The 27,166-nt window shown below is 39.0% G+C and overlaps 1 long non-coding RNA gene across 3 annotated transcripts in view; it reads right to left on the bottom strand.

Annotated features, from left to right (window-relative positions):
• The window catches only part of LOC148524263 (uncharacterized), a 45,844-nt gene that overhangs the window by 17,574 nt on the left and 1,104 nt on the right, over positions 1 to 27,166 (bottom strand). The window contains exons 2-5 of one of the 3 annotated variants that reach the window (XR_015878359.1): positions 20,674 to 21,023; positions 18,496 to 18,618; positions 12,952 to 13,051; positions 10,194 to 12,449 (exon numbers count right to left, since the gene is read on the bottom strand). This is a non-coding gene — a long non-coding RNA (uncharacterized LOC148524263). Of the gene's footprint in view, positions 1 to 10,193; positions 13,052 to 18,495; positions 18,619 to 20,673; positions 21,024 to 27,166 lie in introns of those variants that run through there. The other 2 variants (XR_015878360.1, XR_015878358.1) reach the window with 2 other exon arrangements.

Here is a 27,166-nt window from a genome sequence, read left to right as displayed (position 1 = left end):
CATAATGCTGCAACCACCAGCTTGTGTTCTTCCAGCAATGGTTGCAGCGTGTCTGGTTTCTGCTGTTCTTGCCTGAAACACCTACGTCCATCCATTTGATGAGGCAGAAAATGTGACTCTTTGGAGAAGACAACCCTTCGCCAATCAGCAGAGGTCCAGTTCCGATGCAGGCGTGAAAATTTAAGCCTTTTCCACCAGTGACCATCCATTTGCTTTGGAGCCCCATATGCAGCAGGGTTCGCTGAACTGTAGTTTTAGACACACATCTGGTGGCCCCCAGATTAATTTTGACGATGAGGTGCTCCACTGTAGCATGTCGGTTTGGCCCTCCACAGTTTTCACATCGGTTATTCACAATGGTGCCATTTGTCCAGTCATGATACACCTTCACCACAGCAGCATACGAACAGTTCACAAACTGCGTTGTTTCATAAATACTGCCACTCTTGGCCTGAAAGCCAATAATCATCCCTTTTTTCAACTATGATAAAGCACCCCTCTTACCCATGACAGCAAGAGTGATTTGTGTGCAGATGGGCTATCGCACATCTTATATACCCACCAAGCCTTCACACGGCATGTGACGTACTTCATGGGCTACGGGCTGCCAAAATCAAATGTAGATGGTCATAATAATGTGACTCGACTGTATATATATGTATAGTATGGCAAGGGTGCCACCTCCTGGGGTAAACAGTTACACTTGTGTATCTGTTAGCCAAGCAATGTACACCAGTCCAGGACCTTGGTATATGTATCCACAGCTAGTTTTATTAGAAGCACAAAAATGAACGAGAAATAAAAGTAAAGCCTAGCCTATCCAGCTCTAACTAAACAAAATGATTCCTTCTTTCAGAGTGGAGGTACCTAACATCCCACTCACAAAACAGGAGTATTTAACACAGCATTTATTTTCAGTAATCATATTGTCTCTCAACAGGCCTCTGACCTGTTCCCCAAGCAGTGAGAGACTTACTACAAAGACCCACACACCTTTTACCAGCCTTTCACAGGTTGTTTGGCAATCAAGACTGCTAAGCAGCTTCTGTCTACCAGACAGAAGCTAAAACCCTGTGGCATATATATCTCCCCTAGACAACTTTTCCGCTGTCTTTGTATCTAGATAGAAAGACAGACAGACAGATAGATAGATAGATAGATAGATCTAGTTTTTTATAACCCATGCCAGGGCTACACTGTTTATGAGTTTGGATAGTTTCTGAGAGGTAGTACATTATTTTCTCATAAATGCAGATTTATATCCAGATATTTAATTCTATTAAATATCCCTTAATTGCAGACGCTGGTCATGTTGATCATAGGTGTTTTGTGTACATAGTATTTGTGGCCATGCCTTATAGCTTTCGTTCCACCAGACAATATATGAAGCTTAAGGTGCAAATAATATATTTAGGAGGCCTCCCAAACACTTTCAATAAAGCAGATAAAGTTTTTATAACTAATCTTGATACCATAATGAATAGTATAGTCTAGTTGCAAGTATTTATTAATACTAGATTACTAAAGGGAAGTGCAGTGTTTTAATTTTTGAATAGGCTCAGGCAAGTCTGGGATTGTGGACTATACTCATACATCATAACTAGCTTGCAATCTTAAAATGAAATATGTGCCTTAAGCCTTTGCCCTGGGAAAAGAGACAAGGCATGGATGATTGCTGTTGTTGTCTTTTACACTGAAACCATTGGTTGTATTTGTGAAAACCACTCATAGGGACAATTCAATATTCTCAGAATTGTTAGCGAATGTTGTATCCTAGGGCTTCAATGTACATTCACCTCTGTGGGTTGTGAAGGAGAATCTGTGAAGTTGGTGGGCTTGAGTTGCGAAAAGGTGCAGGCAATGTGCAGTAATCACTTTTACTTTTGTTGCCTTATAAAGTTGAAGAATGGGAAATGGAGAGTTTAGAATGAAAAATACATCAATATAAATAATACAGTAATATACATGGTAAAACAACGCCGTTCTAAAATTTCAGTTCTGATCAAGAGGCAACACTTATGTCTCTGTTTCAGGTAGAGGAAAAATACTTATGAAGAATTTTACACAGTGAAGTCTCTGCTTACATCCTACTGAATGTCACCAATACTTGGATTCAGTAAGGGCAGCTCTACCAAATTACATATGATTAAAGTATCTCCTTTCAAATTCTTACTTCCAACTTATGGGCCTGATTCAGAGCCGGACGCAATTAGCGCTCGCTCGTCCAGAAAATAGGGGTGGCTATTCAAATGAACTGTTCGCTCTTTGCGGTCTGTTCACGCCTCTAGGTCTGAACGAGCGAACAAAACTTGCGGTCGTTTTTTGGGAAACTACGCCCCCTGGCCGCTCGCATCCTACGTCATGTCCGCTATTTATAAGATTAATCGAGTACATCGACCAGGGTATGAGCTGCTCGCTATTCTTGTGGTTGGTTTTTGCTACCACAATTTTGCGAGCAGTTCTGGCTATAAAATAACCCAGTGACGTGGTCAATGACACTGCTGTTTTAATTATGCACACCCATAAAACGCCCGTTTTGACCTTTAAGCACGCCTGCGATCGGATCTCCACTCCCCGTTTTCAAGCACCTTCCCCTGTTACCACCCACATACGCCTCTTTCTGTCACTCAAATTATCAGGCATTCGCTATTTTGCGAGCACATGAATTTCGACCGCACTGACTGGTTCGCGCATCCGTATAACGATCCGTACGCATGCGCAGTTGGGCAAATATCGCTCGGAGCTTACGAGCGGCTCTGAATCAGGCCCTATGTCTCCAGTTACATAGGGCTGATTGCCTCAATATTTATTCTCTCAGAGACTTAGAAACTTATGCTGGATATCTCTGCCATGTGGGTTTTGTTACAATGGGCCTGATTCAGAGTTGTTCTCTAATGCAAACGCATGTGCGAATTGTGCCGTTTAGCAACTGCTAAAATATGCTAATGCGTCAGCTGGCAGAATTTGTATTGAGACGCCCATTGGAGCCCTTAAAGCTGCTCTCAGCAGCGTACACAAAGGCAGCATTGTATACAGATCCGGAAACCATCGACTCCTCAAGTGAACCAGAATATTTTAGAAAAGAACCTGCGCTGACTCTCCTGTGATTATACTAGCTAGCGGCTGACACTGAGAGATAAATCAATCATACACAAGTATGATGAAAGAAGTATGCAGTGTCGGACTGGGCATGAAGGCCCCACTGGGGGAATGCAGTGATAGGGGCCCATGCTTAGGAGTGTGTCCAGCCTCCAGAGGGGGTGTGGCAAGCCTCCAGAGGGGGTGTGGCCATCCTCCACTGAGGCTTAGGTAACCATTAGAGAGTGCATGGACTGGTCCCCTTAAAAATGTATATATATATATAGTGTAACGTGTATAGTTCAAGTTCACAGTCTTAAACCTGATTCCTAAAGGAGGGGTTGGGCCCTCAGGCTGTGGGGCCCAACGGGGGATTCCCCTGTACCCCTGCGGGCCAGTCTGACCGTGGAAGTATGTATTTATTTTACTATACAGGTAGGCTATTATGGTAGTGCTCCTATGGGTAAAAAGGAACACTCTGCTGCTAATTGTAGCCAGTGTCTGTATGTTACTCTCTATTCCATCAATGTCAATAGAGAATCAATAAAAAAGTAGTCTTTAACAAGAAAAAAGCTGTATATAAAGCAGTCCAGAAAAAAATATATAGAATTGCGGGTGTAACGCTCTGGAGGGGCAGCATCCCGTGTCCTCCGGTCCATTTACTTACCCTCTTGTGTCTTCAGGCACTTTCCGCAGTGTAGCGTTGGTTATTTTGTGTGTGTTGTTTCTTGGTGTAACCTCTCTCTGCTGGGGAGTGTGTGCCATGTTACACACTCCTGGGTATCCCTATAGTTATTCCCCAGTGGCTGCAAGACAGGCCAGGTCTCCCACTCTCAGTGATTGCGTGATCTACGGCCATCAATTGCTGCCACCGGTCACTCGATTCAGCTCGCTGGTGAGGAGTGTAGGGTTACTCGCCAGTCAAATGTTCACACGCTTAATGTGGTGGATGACGGAGGTGTAGTGACGCCAGTCACTTCTGGGTATGTGTACCACAAGATTAGCGGAGACACTGGTGTATCGTTGCTGCGTTGGATAAAGCACCTGAAGTAAAGGTCTTTTAGAATCAATGGAGTCTTTGTAGTAGATATATTGGATACAAGTGGTCCGACGCGTAGCGGCCTCTGCGGCCTTCATCAGGGAGATGTGAGTCTATGGTCACTCAGAATGAACGTGGTAACTGAGACGCTGGAGCTTTGTTCTCTGCGGGCGCGATCACAAACGCTGGCTAATAAACGGCCAGGAAACTGGCCTGACACGCCTGCATTTTGAACGGAACTCCCCGTAACCATCCACAAAATGATCTCTTCCTGTCAATCTATTGCGTCACAGCGAGCGTGATCGCAATTCATTTGCATCGCATGCGCAATGCAGTAATGATGCATGTGCAAACCACTGATAGTCACTCAACTGTGTGAACATCGGAATAGCGTTCAGCTCTGAATCGGGCCCATTGGTAGCTTTATTTTGATTATCAATTCTAGTAACAATTGTATTAAGACACTATTAACGTTTTGTTTGTTTTTGTCAGTTTACTGTGTCCAAGAACATGAAAAGCCAACCTGAAAAGTATGGTTTGATACTTGCAAATTATAGCATGGTATTCATTTCAAAATTGAATTTAGTTGTATTATACATTAAAAGATAAGAGTGGCAAAGGTAGCAAAGTGGTGCTCTTGTGTTCTATGCCGTGGTCAGTATTCCATCTGTGCATCTGATAGGTTCAATTACTGCATTTGTGAAGGCGTAACACAAATGTAAATATCCTGCACTCCTAAATCATCACCAAGAAGGACCACTTACCATCTTGCCTGAACTGCCCTCATCATTATTCAAACATCCATGAAACAGCCAAAATATTACTCATTTCACCTAGATTCATGTTAGATATAAGTCCTGACAGTAAGTGAAAGTCTGGATGACTATTTGAAGTGTCATGTGTTAGACACTTTTGTTAATACATTGTTTAATACTTTGGTTTATGTGTGTATTTGCACATTGCATGCAATTCAGGATGTAATTGCACTTGTATGCACTGTATCACGTAATTTAAATATAATTTCAGGAAAATTACCAAATTCCACCATCAGTTGTGCAAGTTCCAGGTCATTTCTGTTCATTTTGTTCTTCAAAGCAAAATGTAGTCTCTTGTCGGTACCTCTCTGACTCATCCTGCATTGGTAGGGAACCTCCAGGACTCTCCATCATCCTATGAGAAATGTTCTTCTCTTGCATATTTTTGCTTGCACAGTTCTGTACAACTAGCAGCACATTCATGATGATACAATATATAGCAGGTCTAATTAGCTGTGCAGCCTGTTATTAAATGACTCTTAATGACAGTTCCCAACCTCCTAACCCTGTGACCTACCTTAAGTCATATCCCATTCCTTTGTATCACAGATGGGTTCTCTCACCTGTCACTTTCCTTGTCCAGGGAATCAGGGTTATGAAGCTGAATGACCAGAACCTACACTTACATGGTTGTTGCTACTTTTACTAAGTGCCAGTTAGAAAAGGTAAATTTACAATGACACAATACTAAATAAAGTTTAATTGAACACCAGCTGAGAAAATCAATTACCTCCATCACTTCATACTGGGTGGGTTATCTATATCACTTCCTACATGTTAATATACTGCATAAACAAGAGGTTCCCAAATACGGTCCTCAAGGCTCCCCAACAGTTGAGCATAGGTGGTTAAATCAAATTGGCTGAGGTACTAATTAAGTCACCTGTGCTCAATCATGAGTATCTCTAAAACCTGAACTGTTGGTGAGCCTTGAGGACCATGTTTGGGAACCTCTGATATAAACGTGTACATTTCTACTGTGTGACATTCTCTAGGGTGTGGAATATTTGAATCAATTGCAATTAAATTTTAATTAAAATTTTAAGCCATTTATAAGAAATTGTATTGACTCTATTTGGTAGAAACTGTGCCAAAGTACCGTCACCACGAGAGATTCTGGAACCCTCTCCCTCCTTTAAAAAGGCAACTACTACCATAAGACTCACCAAGCTCCTTCAGTCAGAGGGCACAGATCCTTTTCTTCACCATTTCTAGGTCTGCCTTGGTTACCAAGCATTCCAGGGCCATTTGACTGTACAGTATTGATGTCAGAACCCCTCCTCCTTGCACATTCTCATTATCGCGTCTCGGCTATCCATAAATGCCCGCATACATATGTTTTTCCAGTCATTTGTCATTATGGACCCAAATGTAAGTAAAAGGCTAAAGGGATAAAATAACCTTTTCTACTGGCCCATGTTTTTATTTCAGTGGTTCATTACTCATGGATGGAGGTAAAAGGGGTTCCATTAAAAGAATAGGTTACTACATGATTCCCAGAACTTCCCATCTGAATTTACCCTCTGATTTTGCACAGAGGGCATTATTAAATTGTAAGCAAGTATGGTGTTCATGCATTACATCATATACACATTCAACATGTAACTTGTCAGAAGCAAATGAGCAGTTCCTTGATCTAGTAGCGGATTATAATAAGAGTGGTAGCCCACTGTATTAACAGGGCTTAGATCTTCCCTATTCTAACTCAGTAGTGCAAGTATACTCTTGTCAAAGGATAATGTGATCTTGTAGTTGGGAAGGTGCTCTTTCTATATATTCCAAAGAATTTGGGGAGATAGTATTTCTGTTTACTACAATTAGTTAAAATATGGGGACTGCTGTGTAAATTAAGCACTTTTTAACTGCTCAATGTCTTTCTAAGCCATTGTAGTGCCCCTATTCCCCTGAGATGATGTTGATGTCTGGCAAGTGGTATTGACAATGCGCTGGCACCATCATTGGACCTGGACTGTCAGTGGGTCCAGACTGGAGTCAGGAGGAACTGATTGATGGGGTTTTTTAGGATGGACAGTGAATATATATTGGGAATATCGATATTTTGGATCAGATATTGGCTTGTTTTCCAATCAATAAGGCATTTGATACATCATCTGGATTGATAATTGCTCTGTCTGCTCTGTAAGAGAAGCATTCTGTGAACAAATAGGGTATCCACTTCATATGCACGAATTAGCAGTTTTAGAAAAATAGACAACAAAAGATTGATATGGACACTCTGATTGTCCATCCTTAGATCAGATTCCTTGGGCATGGAGTTTAAATAGCTGAAGAACCTGAGCATGCCATAGTGACATAGGTGTGAGAATGTGAGGTCCAGATCAGTTTTCCTTAAACATTAATGCTTTTAGAAGAATTGTAACCTTGTAAACCACTATGAAATATAAATAAGCTAACACTATATCCAACAGTGAGTGTTAGTGTGCAGGACTGAGCCATCAGACTTCTCTTTCTATAAAGAGTTTCAAAAAAATAAAAAAACAATAAAAAAATAAATTAAAATATACCAAAATACTAAAACAAATAATTTTGCTCCCTAATCTTCTTCCCCAGATCAATTAAACCATTTCACTTATTGTATGTGAAAGGCATTCAGCTAATTGTAGCATCCATCCCTACTCATGACAGCAAAATGTCAGGGTACAACAATAAATAAATACAGCTTAAATGCAGACCTTGGTATTTGGACCCAATCATACACCGAATGTAATAAACAAACATATATTTAATAAACAGGTTTGATATCCCTACACATGGGAGAAGTGTCTGATTGTAGTTTGCTATAAATACTTGGGCTAGAACTAAATGCCTAAAAGAAACTAGGGTAAAAAGTGAGGAAATTGAATATCCTTTTTAGACTGTTCTGTTTATATATAATGAATACAAAATTGTTAATACTATCAATTACCCAAAAAAATCAACAGTGTATATTTAGACACAAAAACAATTTTCCAATTGAAATAGGCATATAGCCAAAAGGATTACCATTCCAGGCAATGAAAGGGGTTAATCATCCATCTGCAAAGTGGCTAATAAATGATCCACAGTGGATACTAAAGAATAGTGATTTACAGAGTTATCACACGTGGAAAAAACATTAGTAGAGAAGGATTATAATTTGACACTACCCAAAGTCGTTGGCAGGGTAGGTCGTCTTAAATTGTCGCTACTTGTGTCTTAAATTTTACAGGGAGAATTTGGAGGTTACAAAAAGTATTTTTTGCCTTTGACAAAACATACCTAAGAGCAAAAGTAATAGACACAAAATATATAGAGACTGGAACATGTTATGTATAATTATTAATTACTATATGTAACTGATCTGTACTCACACATTTAATGAGACCAACCTTATGTCACTAATTTTTATTTCTAATATACACAATTCCACACAACAAGCTGTGTCTGTTTCTGTTATATTGCCAGTCATGTCATTCAGTCAGGTAGCAGTTAACATTATATTACAGATCTCTTGGGCTAGAGATGGATTTGTGTGTGTGCATATTTGCAAACATGCCTTAATGTTAATATATTCAATTCTCACTGTCACTGCAGTCAGATTTATTTGGTATAGGCACAACTAATATTTACAGAGCAAAAATATTTTTAATTTACTCCACATGTTTACATTGGCAAACTTAGGTTCAGCTCTCAGTTCCTGGTGGTGATCTTCCACCAGACATGAAACTACAGACTTATACATACTCATAGGTATAGGTATATATATATATGTACACACACACACACACACACACACACACACACACACACAGTTTGCCACTGGAAAATTATATTGCCAATAAATTGGTATAATGCTCTAATTTTTAGTCTGTTTGTATGTATGCTTCTTTAGCTTGCTAGCATCATCGTGGTTAGTCCATGGATGATTGAATGTCCTTAACAGACAGGAAAGTAGTAATAAGGAAGAGCCTTAGGGGGAAAAACAAAAAATCTACTCAAAAAGTTTATTACAATATAGGACCGTATTCAATTAGGTGCAAAAAGCCGTGATCGGCGACAAAAATATTGCCGATTGCGGCTTTTCGCCAGGCGGAGACTATTCGCCATATTCAATCGCGTAAGTGGAAAGTCAATGCAATGTAATAGGCGAATATGTTTCACCTACGAATACCTGACGGAAAAAAGTACAGAATTGCGGTTTTGGGGTGCAGAGTTGTGGAAACCACTCTGCACTCTTTGGACAGCCCCCCAAAGGATAACTGCGTCAAAAAGGTGCAAAAAAAAGGGGGGACACCGCAAAAAAGCACTTTGAAAATGGGGGCAAAAAAGTACAAAGTGAGGGTACAAACGCAAAAACTATCAAATTAGACTTTTGGGTGGTCAGATAGTATGGGGGGGTGTTTTTTTAATTGCAGGCGTTTGCTGAAGGTGCGTGTTTTGCAGCACTTAAAACTTGACTCTAGCGATTTTTATCCATTTTCAAGTACCCCAAATTTGACAGGACTACTTATTTTAACAAAAAAAACCTGCTTAATGCTATTCTTCACCACTTGTGCAAAGCCACTATTATGGAGCAATTGACAGCACTTAAGTACCCCAAATAGCTACAGTAGGGCTAATCGGGGACACCTTGATTGATCCCCAATGTTAGTGCATCTTTTGAGGGGTGTCAGGCTGATTTCCCCAATTCTGCCAACACTTTGCCTGTTAGAGTTTCGCCGGGACGCATTTACGCTTCCTTTGGAATTGAATACAGCAAATAGCGGAAGCGCACACGATACTTTTTCGAATGCAAAACTGGCAATGTCGGCGAAAAGTCCGGCAATGCGAAAAAGGATCTCGGGTGCGAAAAGAATTGAATACGGCCCATAATCTGAAGACAGTTTTCATATAATAATTGCTTGTTTTCCTCCCTTCAGTTGTGGAAGATGTGGAGACCGGACTGGGGAACACAAGGTGTGAAGTCTTAATGACATGATCTGTATCACCTAGCAGGTGGGAGTGGGACAATTACAAAGTGTCAGGGGTGTGATGGTGCAGCACTGGCGTTGTCACAGTGCTCCCATTCACTGCCTAATAGGGTGGGCAGGACTCCTGAGCTGTTTTGTGTAACGTCCCTACCAACCCATCAGCAGGTAAGTGCACTTGATGAGAATTGCCTTCTCTCTCAGGTGTCCAGTAGGTGTCGTCCTAAATCTACTACCTTATGATTATGCCAGTATCCACATGGCTTTATGCGTACAGTTGAACCCCCACTGTTTATCGATCCACAGCTGCAACCATTATTATTATAATTATCCTTTATTTATATGGTGCCACAAGGGGTCCACAGCACCTTACAAAGTGTAAAGACAGAGACAGTGTGAACAAAAACAGGAATTCAAATGACACAATACAGAACATGGACATTGTGTATAAACATTGCTGCAGCAGCAGTCATAATGCTCAAATAAACAGCTGGGCAGCAGACCCCAAAGGTTGGGTGCCATTGTAGGCAGAAGGGAGGATATGGTGGTAAAATGGAAGGAAAAGCATACAAGGGAAGAGGGCCCAGCTCATGAGAGCTTACAGTCTAAAGTTGGGGGGGGGGGGGGTGACACAGAGGGGAGAGACAGTGAGCAAGGAGCAACCATCATCATTAGTATCATATTTTACACCTACCCAAGGCTGGATGCATACACATGACTCAAAATAGAACAGAAGTCTGGCTACACGCTCCCAGGACACTCCTACAAAATGGATGTCTGGCATGCATTCTCATGGTAGCCACCCAATTGACACACAAAAACACCAATGTCATGGATGGAGAGAAAATACCACACACTGAGCCTACATCACGGTGCGAATGCATTGCGTATGTTTGGGGTTGTGCGTGATTTTGGACTTCTGTTTTAGTATGCATAGGCAAACGCAGGGGGGGGTTCCGTCTGCCTGGAAACCCCCCTCCCCAGCACATACCATGACCACAGTAGAAATAGTAAATATAATAGAATGTTACTAGTGCTACATGTTCTTCTCAGTATCACAAATGAAATAAGTAGCACCACCTGTGAATTTTTTAACATGTATCAGACAGTAATAAAACCTGTGCACCAACTAGGAGATCTGAAAAACATGCACTGTTAGAAATGCAATGCTATAGAGCCCAATATGTATATATATGTTCAGGGAAGTGCTAGGTTCTTCTGCTGCTCCCCAGGCTCCCAGACTTGCTCCAATGCTCTGGAATGGTGCCTACATCTAAAATAAATACATTGAGCTCAGGCAGGATGACCCTACTGTCGCATATAATGGCTTACTGTGATCGCTGGTCCTGTATATGCTGGAATTATGACACAATACACTTTGTATGACGCATATTAAAACTGGATAAGTACTAATTATGCCCTCTTCATGGACTGGTCACACTCACTCTAAAATCAAGTATTTGGAAACCCCCCTCTTGAAATCCTGCATTTGCCACGTCATATATAGATAGTGTGGTGCTTACATTTACCTGCCTGATACATCATCTGAGATCCTATTATGAGATGTCATTTTGTATACATGATGCTAAATAAAATCATCTTCCTTGTAGGTCATTTTAATGACTTTTTTATACCTTTCTTCTGGAAAAATATATGGAAAAAACTGGGAGAGTAAGCAATTAGTATTATTGTATTAAGAATTGCCCATTTAAAGTATTAATTTTAAATCCAGCTATATGAAAGTTAGAAATGGCAGTTTTAATGACCCTTTATTTTCCTAGGTATAATCATTTAGGGGTAAATTTACTAAAATAGGAGTTCTGTTAAGAAGTGATGTTGCCCATAGCAACCAATCAGATTCCAGGTATTATCTTCTAGAAGGTGCTAGATAAATGAGAAGTATAATTTGATTGGTTGCTATAGGCAACATCACTTTTTAAAAAGAACTTCCATCTTAGTAAATTTACCCCCTAGTGAGGTTTGAAGTGCATTCAGAAAAAATGGAAACATTTCAATCAATTAGGAGGGAGGTGAGTATATTATAGTAGGTAGGCAGTGTTTGGGGCCGACTTTATCACACCCTATGAATATTTTAGTGACAGTGGGATTACAGAATGATGTTACATAGGCTCTGCTCAGACATACATGAGATAACACTTTGAGCCATAGAGAGCAGCATAATCTGTGATGAGCTATTATTCTACTCAGTGACAAGAATCAGGAACGCGGTGAAGAAAGTTGGCCCCAGTTCTACAGGGGGCATGACCACATCCTGTTGTGATCATCGGGTACTGTATTCTGATGGTGTGCACCATGAATTGGCATCATGCCTCTGAAGTGGGTGTGGCAAACCCCTCTTGGAGTCATGGCAATGACTGGCAGGCCTGTGCCCTCGCCAAACTCTTAGCATCCCTAACAAAAAACTATATAGAATGATACATAGTAGAAAATGGATTCAGCACGCCGATGTAATACGATGACGTCCTAGCAAGCAAAAGTTTTATAAATTTAATATATGTGCTTCCTTTTGCATATCACAACTCTGAGTCAGGCCCATAGTCACAGGAAAGTCTGGGTTGGAGACAAAGGGGTAGATTTACTATACAGCAGTTTCTCAAAGCCATCAATCATTGGCAGCATTGACCGATAGTTTTAACATTTAAACCACGGACATTCTAAATCTACACCAAGGTCTGCTCACACAGTGCCACAATAAAGATTTTCACCATTTAATGTAAGCAGCAGACAGGTAGGTAAAGCAAATAAATTAATAGTGCCATGTACTGTAGTTTTATGAAGCCTCCAGAGACTCCTTTGGATGATATTTTTTAACAGTTTAGTACAGTTTCTTTGCTAAAGTCCAGCTCTCTTCACGTACATATAAGGACTGCACTGCTCTAGTAAGACTGACTACATAACGCCTTCAGAGATCACTTTTACTATCCTTAAAATTATCTTAAATTAACAGTACACAGTTGTCTTCCACTGAAATTCTCTGTCCCTGTTGAAATATCAGCCTCACAGTTGGGGTTATAGGTTTACATTTTCAGTGCTACATGAGACTAATTAATACCTTGGCTCGGGCTCCAAATTACATAGTTGTCCGATTCTAGGTTGTCTCATATTTTAATGTCTCAGCAATGGGATCAGCTGCAGCTGAAGTTAAGAGGGTCCTGTATGTAGACAAAGTTCCACAGTTACATATGCAACATCTATTCTGGTATACCCTATATATTGCAATCACGAGGCAAAGTACACACAGAGCTACTGAAATTAATATGCATAATCATAAATTCACCTTAATCTCCTTACCCCACTACAAGAGGGAGTTACTGGGTCAGAGAACTTTCCTAGTTTTAAGCCGCTAGAATATATATATTTATTCTTAGCAGTTCTGACACTGAAATTTAAAACGGCAATAACATTAAATGCAAAACACGTCAGGTTTTGCACTTAATTAATAATTCTGATTTAAATTTCACAGCGAGAACTGTAAAAGTCACCTCTTACTTAGTAAACCTAGCCCCTTGTATACAAGGTGTGAAAAACTGTAAGAGGTCTATATTTCACTCAAACATAATCAGAAATAATTTGCACAAAACAAAATGTAATTGGGTAGAAGTATTTTCTTTTTAACTTGTAAATATATTGTTGGGTTATCATTAGCAGTCGTTTTTCCTGTGTCTGGAATGAGAATTACTTATCTTTACCAAGGAAGTCATTAACCTTCTCATTCCATCTGGCCTTGTTTAAAAAAACAAAACATAAAAAACCACTGCAGATTTGCATAAATGTGGGAATACATTAATAGTACTATTGATATCTTTGCACACATAAAGCATTTTCCAGTACTTGGTTTGCGAATAAGTACCCAGCTATAAGGTCTTGTTCCACACTAGAATGACATTCACAGCCACCCAGGAATACGTAGCAGAATCAAACACAAAACATATGTAGATTGAGTATTAAAAATAAACAAGTTGCTGCATTTGAGGGAAACTTTTTGAAAGTAAAAACTACTATATTGCAGAGCCCATATCAAATTTGATAATGGAAAAAGCATATTGAGAGAGATGTCACATGAAGCAGGAAAATAGATGTTCTAAAAAGACGGCCTTAAATTTGATCGAAAACTAGAGTGACAGGAGCAATGACAGAACCACAGGCCTTGTCACTCAGGTGAAAATCATCTTCTCCGGTTATAAATTAATCTGTGCAATCTCTATGCTGTAATCCATGAATACCACAGGAGAAGGTGAATTCAAGTTCTATTTGTTATAATCAAATATGAGAGCTCTACATTGGTCCTGAAAAAAAAAAAAAAAAGTTAAAGCATACATATGCTGCTATACATTACAATATACACTGTTATACAACATACATGATCATTACAGTTGGTTTGCACTATTTGTTATACTAAGGCTTGTGGTCATGGGCATGACTACCGTAGGTGCAAGGGATGCAGCTGCTGTGGGGCCCAGAGCTGAGGGGGGGCCCATCATCCTTGTCAAAGTTACATGTCTTATATACATTTTTCACCATTGGGTGGTATATCTGGGCCCTTACAAACTTTTGCTATGGAGCCGGAGCCTTCAAATACTTAGTTACACCCCTGCTTGTGGCAGCAGTTGCCTGAGGTAGATTAGCGCACAAATTCCAATGTGCTACCAGACTTTTGTCAAGTTAATTTTTCCGGTTATTGGAGCTTCAGTTTAAATAACTATAATCTTCTTAGCACCCATAAATCACAAGGCTGGTACAGCTTTATTGTTTGTTTGTATTCTTGTATTATTTTATATCTCCATCATTTACTCTTTGGACCTAAATCAGAGTCGCACGCAAGTCCGAGTTACGGACGGACCTTTTAGTTTTGAACAACTGCGCATGCGTCAGAGCCTACATACACAACTTTGAACAACTCCAAGCAAATAGAGTGGTGCACATCTCAGCCACTTATCGCTTGTGGCTGAGTGGTTGTAATTGGGTGGCAACCCACTTGGTGATCTTTTACACCAAGGATGGTGTAAAAGAACAAGGTTAGTAATGATGATGGCTACTTTCCCAAAAGAATGTATTAGGGTGTAGCAGATATAGATGTGGACAACTATTTCCAAGCAAGTAAAGCAGCTGCAGAGGCCCTCAATTTGCATTCAACTCTGAATCAGGCCCTTTAGGAGAATAACCCTTCATAAGCATGTATATTGAAATGTAAGAGTTTTTGCCTATAACGTAGACAAATGTGTCTTACTTGCGTTGTACAATGGATTACTTAGTGACTATTTTTTGGTCACAAATATGATGGGACTCCATGGCTGAGAGTAACTACACAACCCCAGCCACATTAGTGGCAGCAATGTGCACTAACATCAGTGGACCCTAAACTGTCATTAACAATATAGGAACAGGCTCAGAAAACAGTGCAGACAGCATTCATATAGCGCTTGATGGGACATCTGTAAATATATGACCAGGGCGCTGTTAACAAGAAAGACATTGCACAGTGCACTACTCAATGTCATCTCCAGAGGACCACAATATTTCACAACCACTTTAGACAGGAAGTTGGTTAATCCCTGGATCGGTAACAGAATAACTCCAAATCACATTTTTCTACCTAACTTGCCTATATGGTATTCTGTGATATTTCCCTCAAGAATTTTTCAATGATCTTAAACCAGGGACAAGTACTTAATATCAATGGAAATGCACTTTTTGAGCATAATTTTTGTTTACGCTTGTATGCTTGAATTATTTTCATTGAGGGACTTTTCCCTACTGGTAATGTCAAAGAAAAATTACACACTGATTATTTTAGAGCTTTAAAAATACCTCCTTAGCATAATACAACATTCCTGTTTATGTTTTTTTTTGGAAAACAATTGAGAATATTGTAGTTTTAGAACTGTATTTCCAAATATGACTGCACCTTAAGGTTTAAGGATGATTGTCTTTGTGTTCCGATTTGGCTCTGAATTTCCACCTTTCAAAAGATTGCTGTAAAACTCCCAGTAGTGCAAATAAATGACCATCCCCAACAAACTCACAAGTTTAAAAAGTTTCCATTGTAAAGGAAGCAACAAACTGTGCTATACCCCTCCATTCCTGTTTCAGGTGGAAGACTTCCAGACTGGAGACCTAGCACAATAGGAGCTTGACCAAAGTGGATCCCAGAGAGAGAAGTCCAAGTGGCAAGTATGCCCCACCCCCATTGTACAATACTACTAATCTCAGACTTCGCTAGGGAATTGGGATGTGGGAGGGTGGACTTTTTCTTTGATATTTACATTTTTACACAATGCGCTTCTATAGATTTTTATGCCTCTCCACAAATCTAGTAGCACTTTCAGGGGCCCATTTATCAATGAGTTTTATCATACGCAACGAGTTTTAAAACTCATTGCGTATGATAAAACTCATTCATAAATGGGCCTCTTAGTGTGCAAAAGTGTCTCCCAAGCACAGAGAGTAGGAGTGCAACTTGACAATCTAGATGCACAGGTGTAAAACCAAGTAATTTCAAGTTAGATATCCAGTAAAACATTATGCAGATGTATCTAACCTTAGAGAGAGATAAAGTGGGGAAGTTGCCCATATCAACCAATCAGCTTCTGTCATTTTATAGATTATCCCTCTTCCCTCACGTGCTTTTCCTTCACTTACTTATACTACCATCTACTCCTAACAGAATACAACTTATACTACCATCTACTCCTAACGGAATACAACTTATACTACCATCTACTTCTAACAGAATACATACGATTTACCACCGACCGCATGGCCGGTGGTTCAAATCCCGACAGCGTCAGCCCGGCAGGGGTGAAAATCCCGATCGTCTAAGGTAAGTATTTGCTAACCTAATTTTACTCCCTAACCCTAACCCTCCCTTAGTGGTGCCTAACCCCAACCTCCCCCCCAAGTGCCTAACCATAATCCCCCCTTCCCCGCCACCTAAACCTAAGTCCCCCCGGGGGGTGCCAAACTCTAACCCCCCCTTCCCCTAGCCTAAACCTAACCTCCTTGGGGGGTGCCTAACCCTAAGTCCCCCCCCAGGAACCCTAAACCTAACCCTCCCCCCCGGCAGCTGTCCGCGCCTGGCTTACCTTTGATCGGTAAGCCGGGTGTCGGGCTTCCAGCGTAGGTCTAATGACCGGCGTCGGGATTTCGACGGCGGTCATTAGACACTTGCCGGGATTAAACAGTCGGTCGGCATTTAGACCATCGGCATCCCGACTGCATCCCCTCCTAAAGCCCTACGATAGAACCTAACACTTGGTTGCTAAAGCCCTGCTGCTTATTTAAGTGTGATGATCGCTAATGCAGCAATGTCTATAAACCATTTCCTTGGCCTGGATTGTTTTGTAGTATTAATAACTAATTTGTTTATGTACAGATGTGTCCTCCGTTGTTGTTGCTGCAGTCTCGTTAAACAGCCCTTCTGGTTGCGGCTAGTCCCCTGTGAGTTTACTCATTCCGTGCATCTTTTTCGCAGCAAATGTATCTTATTGTTAATGTGATGCAAATAAGATTCCCAAGCAGACTTTGCTGCTTAAAAGCTTTTAACTTTCATAATTATTATTATTACTATTCATTATATGGTGCCACAAGGGTTCCGCAGCAATTTACAGATCTGTCTATCCTCCGTGCGTTTTGAGTTGCTTTACAGGTTGCCGCCGGCTCCCATGTGATGACCGGTCAGTGTCGGCGTATGTGTATGTTCTGTGTGCGACTGCATCTGTATATGCATTTGAAATGCTATGTTACTTTGTCAGTAGCTGTTTTCCGCACCACGTTCCGTTGCAAGGATTGAATCTTTTCAGAAATTGCTGTGCAGTGACATACTGTCATATTGTCCAGAGATGTTCAATAATTTGAAACAAAACCGTCTTATACCCCACAACATGCGACAATGTTAGTTGTGCCACTGGTAGCTAGACCAAGGACTGGTAGAATGTTACTAAGGGGCATATTTATTATATTAATTATTGAAGGCCAGATGGAAAATTAGCATCTGAAGATGGAGAATGTTCCCGCAGTCAAGCTACAAAAATATTGTATTTTCAGAGCTTGATGAATTTAGGTCCCTATAGTAGTGTATGGGGACAGCGGGCCAGATCAGAAGTGAAAGAGATTTCCTATATAACCTTTATGAAAAATGGCCCCAATACTTAATTTCTATAAAAGTGGGTGAACATTTTTAATTTTCACCTACTTTTGGAGAAATGAAGTGATGATGAATGTTTGATGTAAGATGAGCTGATTTGGAGTAGTGTCCTATCTATTTGCCCCCATTCTGATACAGACATAGGGGTCTATTTACTAAGCTTTGTTAGGAGATAAAGTAAACTGAGGTAAGGTACCAGCCAATCAGCTCCTAACTGCCATTTTTCAAACACAGCCTGTCACATGGCAGTTAGGAGCTGATTGGCTGGTACCTTATCACCGTTCACTTTATCTCATAACAAAGCTTAGTAAATAGACTCCATATTGATTTAAAACTTCAGCCAGCTATCAAAATTCAAATGTTACTTTACAATATTATTATTTGGTAGCAAACTGGGGTTTAGTATTTAACTACTTAATGGTTTTCACAAATATTTAAATGACCACTACCTACCTATGAGACTGCTCAAATATCCTTGCAAATAAAATGAATACACAATCCGTGAGGTAAAAGGTCAGCAGGATAATCCTCTTGAAGTTTTAAATTGTGTGCAATCAGCTTAGTTTGCTGGTTATCCTTTATAGGAAGAAATAAAAAAATACCAAAAATAATTGATCACACACTTAATATATAGTTTCTTCATTGACAGTATACCAGCATGGATAACATTTTTTGCTGATGTGATCACCTTTTATGCATGTACAGATAAAGCAAATAACCAACCGTACTTTCCCCCAACAAAAATGCCTCTAAATATACAGAGGAAAAAAAGTTATGCAAAATAAGTCACCCTGGTGCCGCGTTTGCTGCACCGTGCCGCAAATCACCCCTTTCACCAGGATGTGGAGAATATGCATGAGGTTAACCCACTGTTCTGTGAGTCTGTGGGGAGATAACAGAAGAGTGGTAAGTGCCTGGTAATCCTCTTCTACACAAACCACCTCTTTCATGTTAGTATATTAGAAGCTGTTAAATGTGTCTGGTTGTGTCTCTTCTGCTTTTATGAATAAGCTAGGCCAGAATAAGGGTACTGTGACCATATGTCAATATGCCATCCTTTATTGCACCTAGGTCTCTGAAATATGCATAAGGATCAAGTTCATCTTTCTATAGAGACTACTCCCCTGATGGTCCTAGTGTCCCTGTATATACTACAACACCAGAGATTTTGTAAGCCATTGATTCCTAAAGCTGGGAAAGACCAAAGCCTAAGTGTAGAAGCAATCCTAGAATATTAGTGCAGAGACTATGCATTCACTACAGAGGATGAAACAAAAATGATAGTAACCATATATGTCCATTCTTATAGGAAATCTCTTATGGCATCTGTGCAGCCACAATGTGTGAGAACTTACTGTTGGTCCAATTTAAACAAGAGTGAAACAGATTTTATCTTCTCCTTCCACTTCTTGTTGGACCTAATCTGCAGTCTCACATTTCTATGGATCTTGTTAATGATTCTTTGAATAGTTCACTGATTTCATAGTCATCTGGGTTGTGGCAAACCTTATTTTCTAAGATGTCTCATTTCATTCTTCTCACAGGCCTTTCAACTGCAACTTTAATTGAAAATCATTGTCAAAGAGGTCTTCTATCTATCCGGTATTTTATGGAGGAGTTCAATTTGTTCCCAGAATATGAAGGTCATTACGTTGGACTTTGTCATGCATACTACTAATGTATAACTGAAATCAGGGCTGTAACTAAGGCTAAGCATTGGTGCTGCCACACAGTGCCCAAGATCAAGAGGATGAATTCAGCTTTTGGGGTGTTTGGTCCTTAGGTTGTGCCCAGCTCCCTGCTCCTGGCCTTCTATTCTATGACATCACATGTGCCATGGGCAGGTGGGGGAAGTACCCTGCTATGGCACTTACTAAAAGGGTATGTCAAATCATTGAGCACTACCTCTGTCCATCACAAGGGTAGGGCATGCACTAGGCACATAATCATTTTGTTAACAAATCTACTAACACAACTCCTTATTTCATTCTCTGAAGTGTCCATTACCAGCTCATCCTCCCCCCCCTAACCCTCCCCCTAGTGCTTAACCCTAACCCTTCCCCTAACCTCAGTACTTACCTTCGGGATCACGCCGGTCGGGGTGCCAGCGCCGGTATTCTGACAAGTGTCGAGAATCCGGTGTCAGCATTCTGAACTCCGGAATCACAGCCTGGAGTCCAGCATCCCAACCGCATCCCCTCTTATGGGTATTAAAATTACCCTATTTGTTTTTTCTTTAGTTATTTAAAGTCTTTTATAATGACCTTTGACCTATTTTAATATATTTGCTCGACCTAATATTTACCTGAGGTCATTATTATTGGTTTTATGGTTAATTGCGAGTTTTCATTTAATGCAGGATGTAAAGATAAACATTTTGGGTGAAAAAAAAATATTTGGAATGATCTATATTCATTTTGTGTGACTTATAAAATTTGAGGGGGGCTTCCTGTTATTTGTAGTAATACAGATTAAAGGTGGAAGACAATTTATTTAGGTTCATGCATGCTGGATACTGATGTTTGAAGCCACAGATCTACAACAACGCTAGCATAAATGTGATTTGATCATAATAATATAAGGTTTCTGTGACTAGTCTAGACTCAAGTCTTTCTTAACAGACTAGTTCACCTTTAATATCTCCACATCAGTTTCTCCTCATTCCAGAATACAACGCCATTGGAAGAAGAAAAGCCTAACTGATAATATGGTATAAACCACGAATGGACTATGGGGTTCCATCCACCTAAGACAGAGCTGGGATCACTAGTGTGCATCACTCAAAGGGTGGCCATTACTCTGCAGTGTTTAGTCATTCTGCTGCAGAGTCTGTGCATCACTGTATACCGAAGTCTGCTGCATGTCACTGGGCTCCACATGCTCCTCTCTCCACTATGTCTCTGCGTTCTCTTCTCTGCAGCAAGTTGTTCCTGTACATGGCATCCATGGTACCATCTCCCCTGAATCCAAATGGTTCCCTCCTGTGTAGAGAAATAAGTAGCGTTAGGGGGAAGTGGAGGGGAAGTCTAATATAGAAGGTCTTTTTTTTTTTTTAACCTACCGCATAACATATCCAATTGAAACATTTGGACACAACAGGCTACACTCGCAGTCCAGTTGACATTGCATATGAACCACAAAACCATATACCTTTCCAAGAAAGCTACACTTCCTGACAACAATCAGGACTTTTGAGACACATGTACATATAAACAACTGAGCCATACCAGAGTTTTTGGCTTGTATGCTGGATGAAGACTTTACCATATCAAGTCTAAGTTTGGGTTTTTCAGTTTATATGGAAGACTTTACGATATCAAGTCTAAGTTTGGGTTTTTCAGTTTATATGGAAGACTTTACCATATCAAGTCAAGTTTGGAGTTTTTTAGTTTATGTGGATGTCTGTAAAATGATTTAGGCTGACAGTTATCCCTGTTTTATTCTTTACACCGTGTTCATTAAGGAATTCCAGTATATAGATATTGCAATTTTGTGCTGCAAGTGTATGTGTATGAACTGAGGCAGCAGAATGGCAACACCAGAGGTGCCAAACTGTTTGTACAAAGGAGCTACAGACCTCAGATAGAATCAGGGACCGCAAACTTCCAAACATATTTTTCTGATCCAGTTGGTGGGTGTATCTTTAGACAAGGCTTGAGAAAATGGGCACCAGTTCTATAACAACAGAATCAAGGCAAAAATGTGCAAATTCAGATATGATTTAAGACTAGGTGGGTGGACTTTGAAAAAATACATGAATACATAGAGGTTCAATAGCTGACAACAGAAGTAGAGCACACGAGTCAAGATGCAGGCAACATTTCTGGGAGGGTTCCTACATACCGTATCTAGACAGAAGGAAATCCCATGTAAAGGCACTGTCAGGAATCCAGCACTCTGCTTGTCCCCTCTCATTCACACTGACTACTGCTTAGTCACCCACTATAGAATGATATAAGTAAAGTGCAGGAGCACTACCAGCAACCTCACTCTCATACTCAATCACTCAGCCTGCACCCATCAACAAAATGCAACTCGTTACCCAGCCAACCAGTACCGTCTAATTTGAGCAGCCCACCAACCATTTATTGGTCAGCATGAAAATAAATCCCTTGGCAACCTCAATGTTGGCACCCCTGGTCTAGACTACAAGTTTTTACAGTGTTGTCTCGCAGTGTAGATGTTATACAAATGATTTAAGGAAAAACTCTGCATCTGTCATATCAAACATTCATCAATGATCCAGACACATCCCTGATCAAGAGCTGCAATACAGCAATTCCTCCTGGACTGCTTCTGTATACTGGTTTTCTTTTTATCCCTAATCCCTAACTAAAATCCTGCTGGCAGCAGCAGGACATAACCGCATCACCACAGCTCTATCGTTGGTTCCTGCTGCCTTAGTTACATTGCTAGAGGTAACAGGGACTAGGAATAAGGCCCCAGATGGCAATGCCTATTCAGTACATAGAGCCTGGGGCCACTGTGGACTTGCACCCCCTTGGGGTTACATGCTCAATTGCTGCTCCAACTTCCGTGATCCCTGTAAATATGCTACCGCATATTAATGCTATAACTGCTAATTGATAAGGATTTTTCCCTATAACCTCCACACTATGGTGTAGCATAACATACAAATTATAAATCAATTTGGATTTTCTATTTACCATAGGAAAAAAAATCAAGTTGGATATTTAAAAACCTGATTTTTATCAAAGTCAAAATGGGGCGTATAGTGAGCACATGTTTAGAAATAAGCCCATATGGTGTATAGTGAGCACATGTTTAGAAAATAAGCCCATATTTTGGGAAAATCTCCTTTCTATCCATATAGTGAAAATTAGATTTTAGAACACAGTTTTGTTTTTATATACAAATTAAATCTGTAAACAATGGAACAATGATTCCTTATATTTATTAGAATAAGGTATATTTCTTCTACATTTGTGGCAGAAGAGAAACTGGTAAAAGTGGTTACTTTTTGGAAAACGTTAAGGGGCATATGTATCAAAGCTTGATGTGAGATAAAATTGTGAAATATATATCACCAACCAATCAGCTCCAAACTAGCATTTCTTAAACACAGCCTGCAAAATGTAAGTTAGAAGCTGATTGGTTGGTGATATATATATCTCACAATTTTATCTCACATCAAGCTTTGATGCATATGCCCCTTAATGTTTTTGCCAATATAAAAGAAATTATATATATATAATTATATATATATATATATATATATATATATTTTTTTTTTTTTTTTTTTTTTTTTTTTTCCAGACCATCCTTTGCAAACTACAATTTTTCATTATTATATTTTTTCCAATATGTAATCTTGTTAAATGGTATCCCGATGGTATCGTATGTACAAAGTTACTGCAGTTAGCCAGTAAAAAATGTTTTATGTCTGCTATCCTAATTATTAAATGCCACATTACCTGCTTAAGTAAAATAATTAAATGCCACATTACCAGTTTGCTCCCAGCAGATGTTGTGTTGGCTAGTGTATAAATTATAAAGGATTCCAAATGAAGTGAGTAAATAAAATTTGAAATTCAGGGAGGTCTAGAATGGATAATTGCTTTGTTTTCATTTCTATATATCTTTTCTCATCTACTCTCAAAAACATCTTCAATATTTCTGAAATAACATATTTGTTTTCAATAAAGTATTGCTAGCATGTGCCTGTGTATTTCTTTTAATCAACAACAGAGTTTAATAGCAAATACAAACTAGTATGGCATTTTTTTGTTTGCATTCTGCAAAATGTCAATATCATTAAGGGGATTTCAATTTTTTTCCTTATCTCATTAGTGCTATGTACATCTCATAGATTTTTCATTTATTTATTGGTTGGCCTATTTCACCGCTGCTGTGAAACACTTTTAAAATAAAGACGACCAAGGATCTGAACCGAAAGAATGCGCTTTTGTATACGTTCATTTCTCTTTCTGAATGTTTTGATGTTGAATATGATGTAGATATGGCCAATAGATATTAGCTACTCAGTTGTAGATTAACAATAGATCTGTATACAGAACATGATTGATAGCCCCTGAAACCTACATAACTCGTTCTTATGCTTCCACTTGAGTTACATATTTTATAAGGACTCACAACAATGCCGTAGTCCAACTGTGAATAAATTATACACAGCGAGGTTTATACTCACAATAAACAGTAACAATATCTCCCTATTGTTACAACAAGTATACTCAATCTTACATGATCTCCTATTAATGTTATTCTTGCATCAATGAGTTTATATGAGGGAGGTCTGCCAACTCCCCCCACCCCTTTTTCTGTTTTTACTAGAATCCTGGACCCTGGGCTACAAACCCAAATACCTGATTTGAGAACTAACAGGCAATCATCAGTTGAAATCATGATTATATTTCCTTTTCACAATAGAAAAGTAAAAGGTACTGATTTTCTGAAGGGATCATCGAATGCATTCTTTAATCCTAAATTCATTAGGGAGAGGTACATGCTACACTGGTAATAGGGGAGAGCAAAACAAGAATGATGACCTGGAACAGTTTTTAGATAACTAACTATGAAATAATACAGCAATTCCTATATTAGAAACTCTATCTGGTTGGTAATCAGGAATTGCTGGCTATTTTGGCAGCAGAAAGAGGCAAATTTTATATTGGCTCCGCAAGGTATTTAAACTACCACATGAACTCTCTGTTTTCTTATAAACTGAATGACAGCATAAACTGATTTTGTTTGTAACAACCATTTTTTGTGAGATACAAATGTCAAATTGCTTTGAATAATATTAATAACAATATGGCTAAAATAAAATGCAGTTTAGCAAGTAAAACTATTTGTGGTATATGTGCCTTTACTTTCCAGCATTGCACAGAAATTAGTGCTGAACATTTAAGTAGTCCCAAGTCACTAAGGCAAAGCTCACAGGTCTGCAAACAATCTCTCTTTTTTTAAGTCATTCATTGTAGCTATTAGTGAGAACTCAGTTAGCCAGACAAATGTATCAAAAAAGACAGATGCCTTGAAACAGTCAGTGCTACACTTCATGCTAGGAAAGTTTTTCGTTAATGCCAGTTTTCAATAATGTTTATAAACAGTGCCTACCAAACTGCTTTATAGTTCACTGCAATCTTCCCCCAGGGCTCTAAAAACACAGCCTGCTGGAAGACTATGTTTCAATTACTATTGCTCAGCATTCAACAATACTCCAAACTGGCTTAGCCCTGAACAAAAATTTATTTAACTGCTACAGGACCTGAATCTTTAAAAATGTGCAGGATTTATTCCCTGTGTTAAGTAGACAGATGCACTTAATGTGTGCACGTATAATATATATATATATATATATATATATATATATATATATATATATATATATACACACACAAACACACACACACATACATACACACATCCATAGAGACATGAATTTGTGATGCAGGTGACAAACTATTAACTGTATTTCCACTGTTGAACAGCATAGGTTCATAGCAATGAAGCTTGGGTGAGGGGGGGGGGGAGGAGAGAGAGAGAGAATGAATGTAAGCTTGCAAGCAGGGCCCTCTTACCTCTATGTCTGTCTGTTATTACCCTGTTTTGTTCTATCAATGTTTCCAATTGTAAAGCGCAACGGAATATGCTGCGCTATATAAGAAACTGTTAATAAATAAAATAAATAAATGAATGAATGTGTGTGGGCGTGTCTATAGTGTGAATTAAGTTTGTGAGCTACATATTATCTAATCAATATCTAGATGTAAAGTGCTGCATAGTGCACTAACGCTATATAATAAAGGACAACATAACTTTTAGTTGCTGTGACTAGGTAATAGTTGCCCATCAATGTAGAGCCCCTGCATAAAACATTAATTGATGTAATCATAAATTAATTCATATATCATTCCCAAATACACTTTAATATGTCATTAGGATTTTCAAATCCTGCTATTACCTTGTGTACCTGTCCACTGTAACACCTCCTACCCCTCACCCTTTCTCTGAAATGCAGTTTTTGCCATTTGTGTTTTCAGTGTTGTTATATTTTATATTAAGATAATAACAGGCAAAACCATATATCTTTGATGCACAATGTTTTCAGCACACCTAACGAACATACAACAGAATGTAATTAGACATTTGCTGTTAAATGGAATACCTGCACAATATTGAAATTTGCACATTCTCATATTTCCAATCTTTTTAGCAAATATGCACCCTTCACAATATATGAGGCCTGGCAGTGAGATTGTTCAAATAATCTCATTTTATAAGGATTTTCCCCTTAGTCTATGACACAGACTTTAAATAGTCTATACAGTTTAAAAGTGAATTTATTAAAGTCTGCTGACTATCAGATCTTTATATCCACTATAGATATATACCAACTGCAGAGTTTGTTGGATTAGACTTGGAGGTCATGGTTGAGGCTGAATTACTGCATGGCTTGATTTCTGGTCTTTTAACATAAACTTTAGAAAGGGGCTCTCTTTTAATGTGTATATCCATATGCATATATAGTATCATAACCACAGCATGCAGGGTATGTTACGTCTTTCACAAAGAAAAAACAATCACTGTATGACTTTTGACCTTTCAAAGTATTTCCAAAACATAACAATGTATTAAAACAGTCATTTAAAATGTAATCTACATTTAAACTATCAAAAGAAATTAATTTCAATATACTTATATAAGATATTGCAATCGATACAACTGTATATATTACCCAGAAATGTAATATATTTAAAAATAAGGCCACTTGCTTATGGAACATAAATGCCTAGGAGGCTTACAAATATATTTAGGCTCAGCAAAGATTATGAATTGCATTTCAAGTGGTAATTGAAATCAGAGTTTTGACACAGTTCCATTTAATTTGAATAATTATATACCATTTCTAGACCATTGTAAAATGTGAAATGGATTTTTCTGCGCTTGAGTGAGGATTTTTATAAATTTCTAAGATCATTTTTTAAACAAAAAATATAAGTAATTGATGATATTATGTTATGTGGCCAATAGTTCTAATAGAAGGTATGTTTTAATCTATCTGGAAGGACTTCATAACAATTGATTATTAATTAATTAAGCCTGTACATGCATCAGGTGTCATTTTTTCTGAATAATATCA

The sequence above is a fragment of the Taudactylus pleione genome, unplaced genomic scaffold (assembly GCF_031769625.1).
Source record: "Taudactylus pleione unplaced genomic scaffold, aTauple2 ptg000117l, whole genome shotgun sequence".
NCBI classification, from domain to species: domain Eukaryota; kingdom Metazoa; phylum Chordata; class Amphibia; order Anura; family Myobatrachidae; genus Taudactylus; species Taudactylus pleione.
The sequence above is the reverse complement of the archived record's forward strand: the minus strand, read 5'-3'. Positions and strand labels throughout refer to the sequence as shown.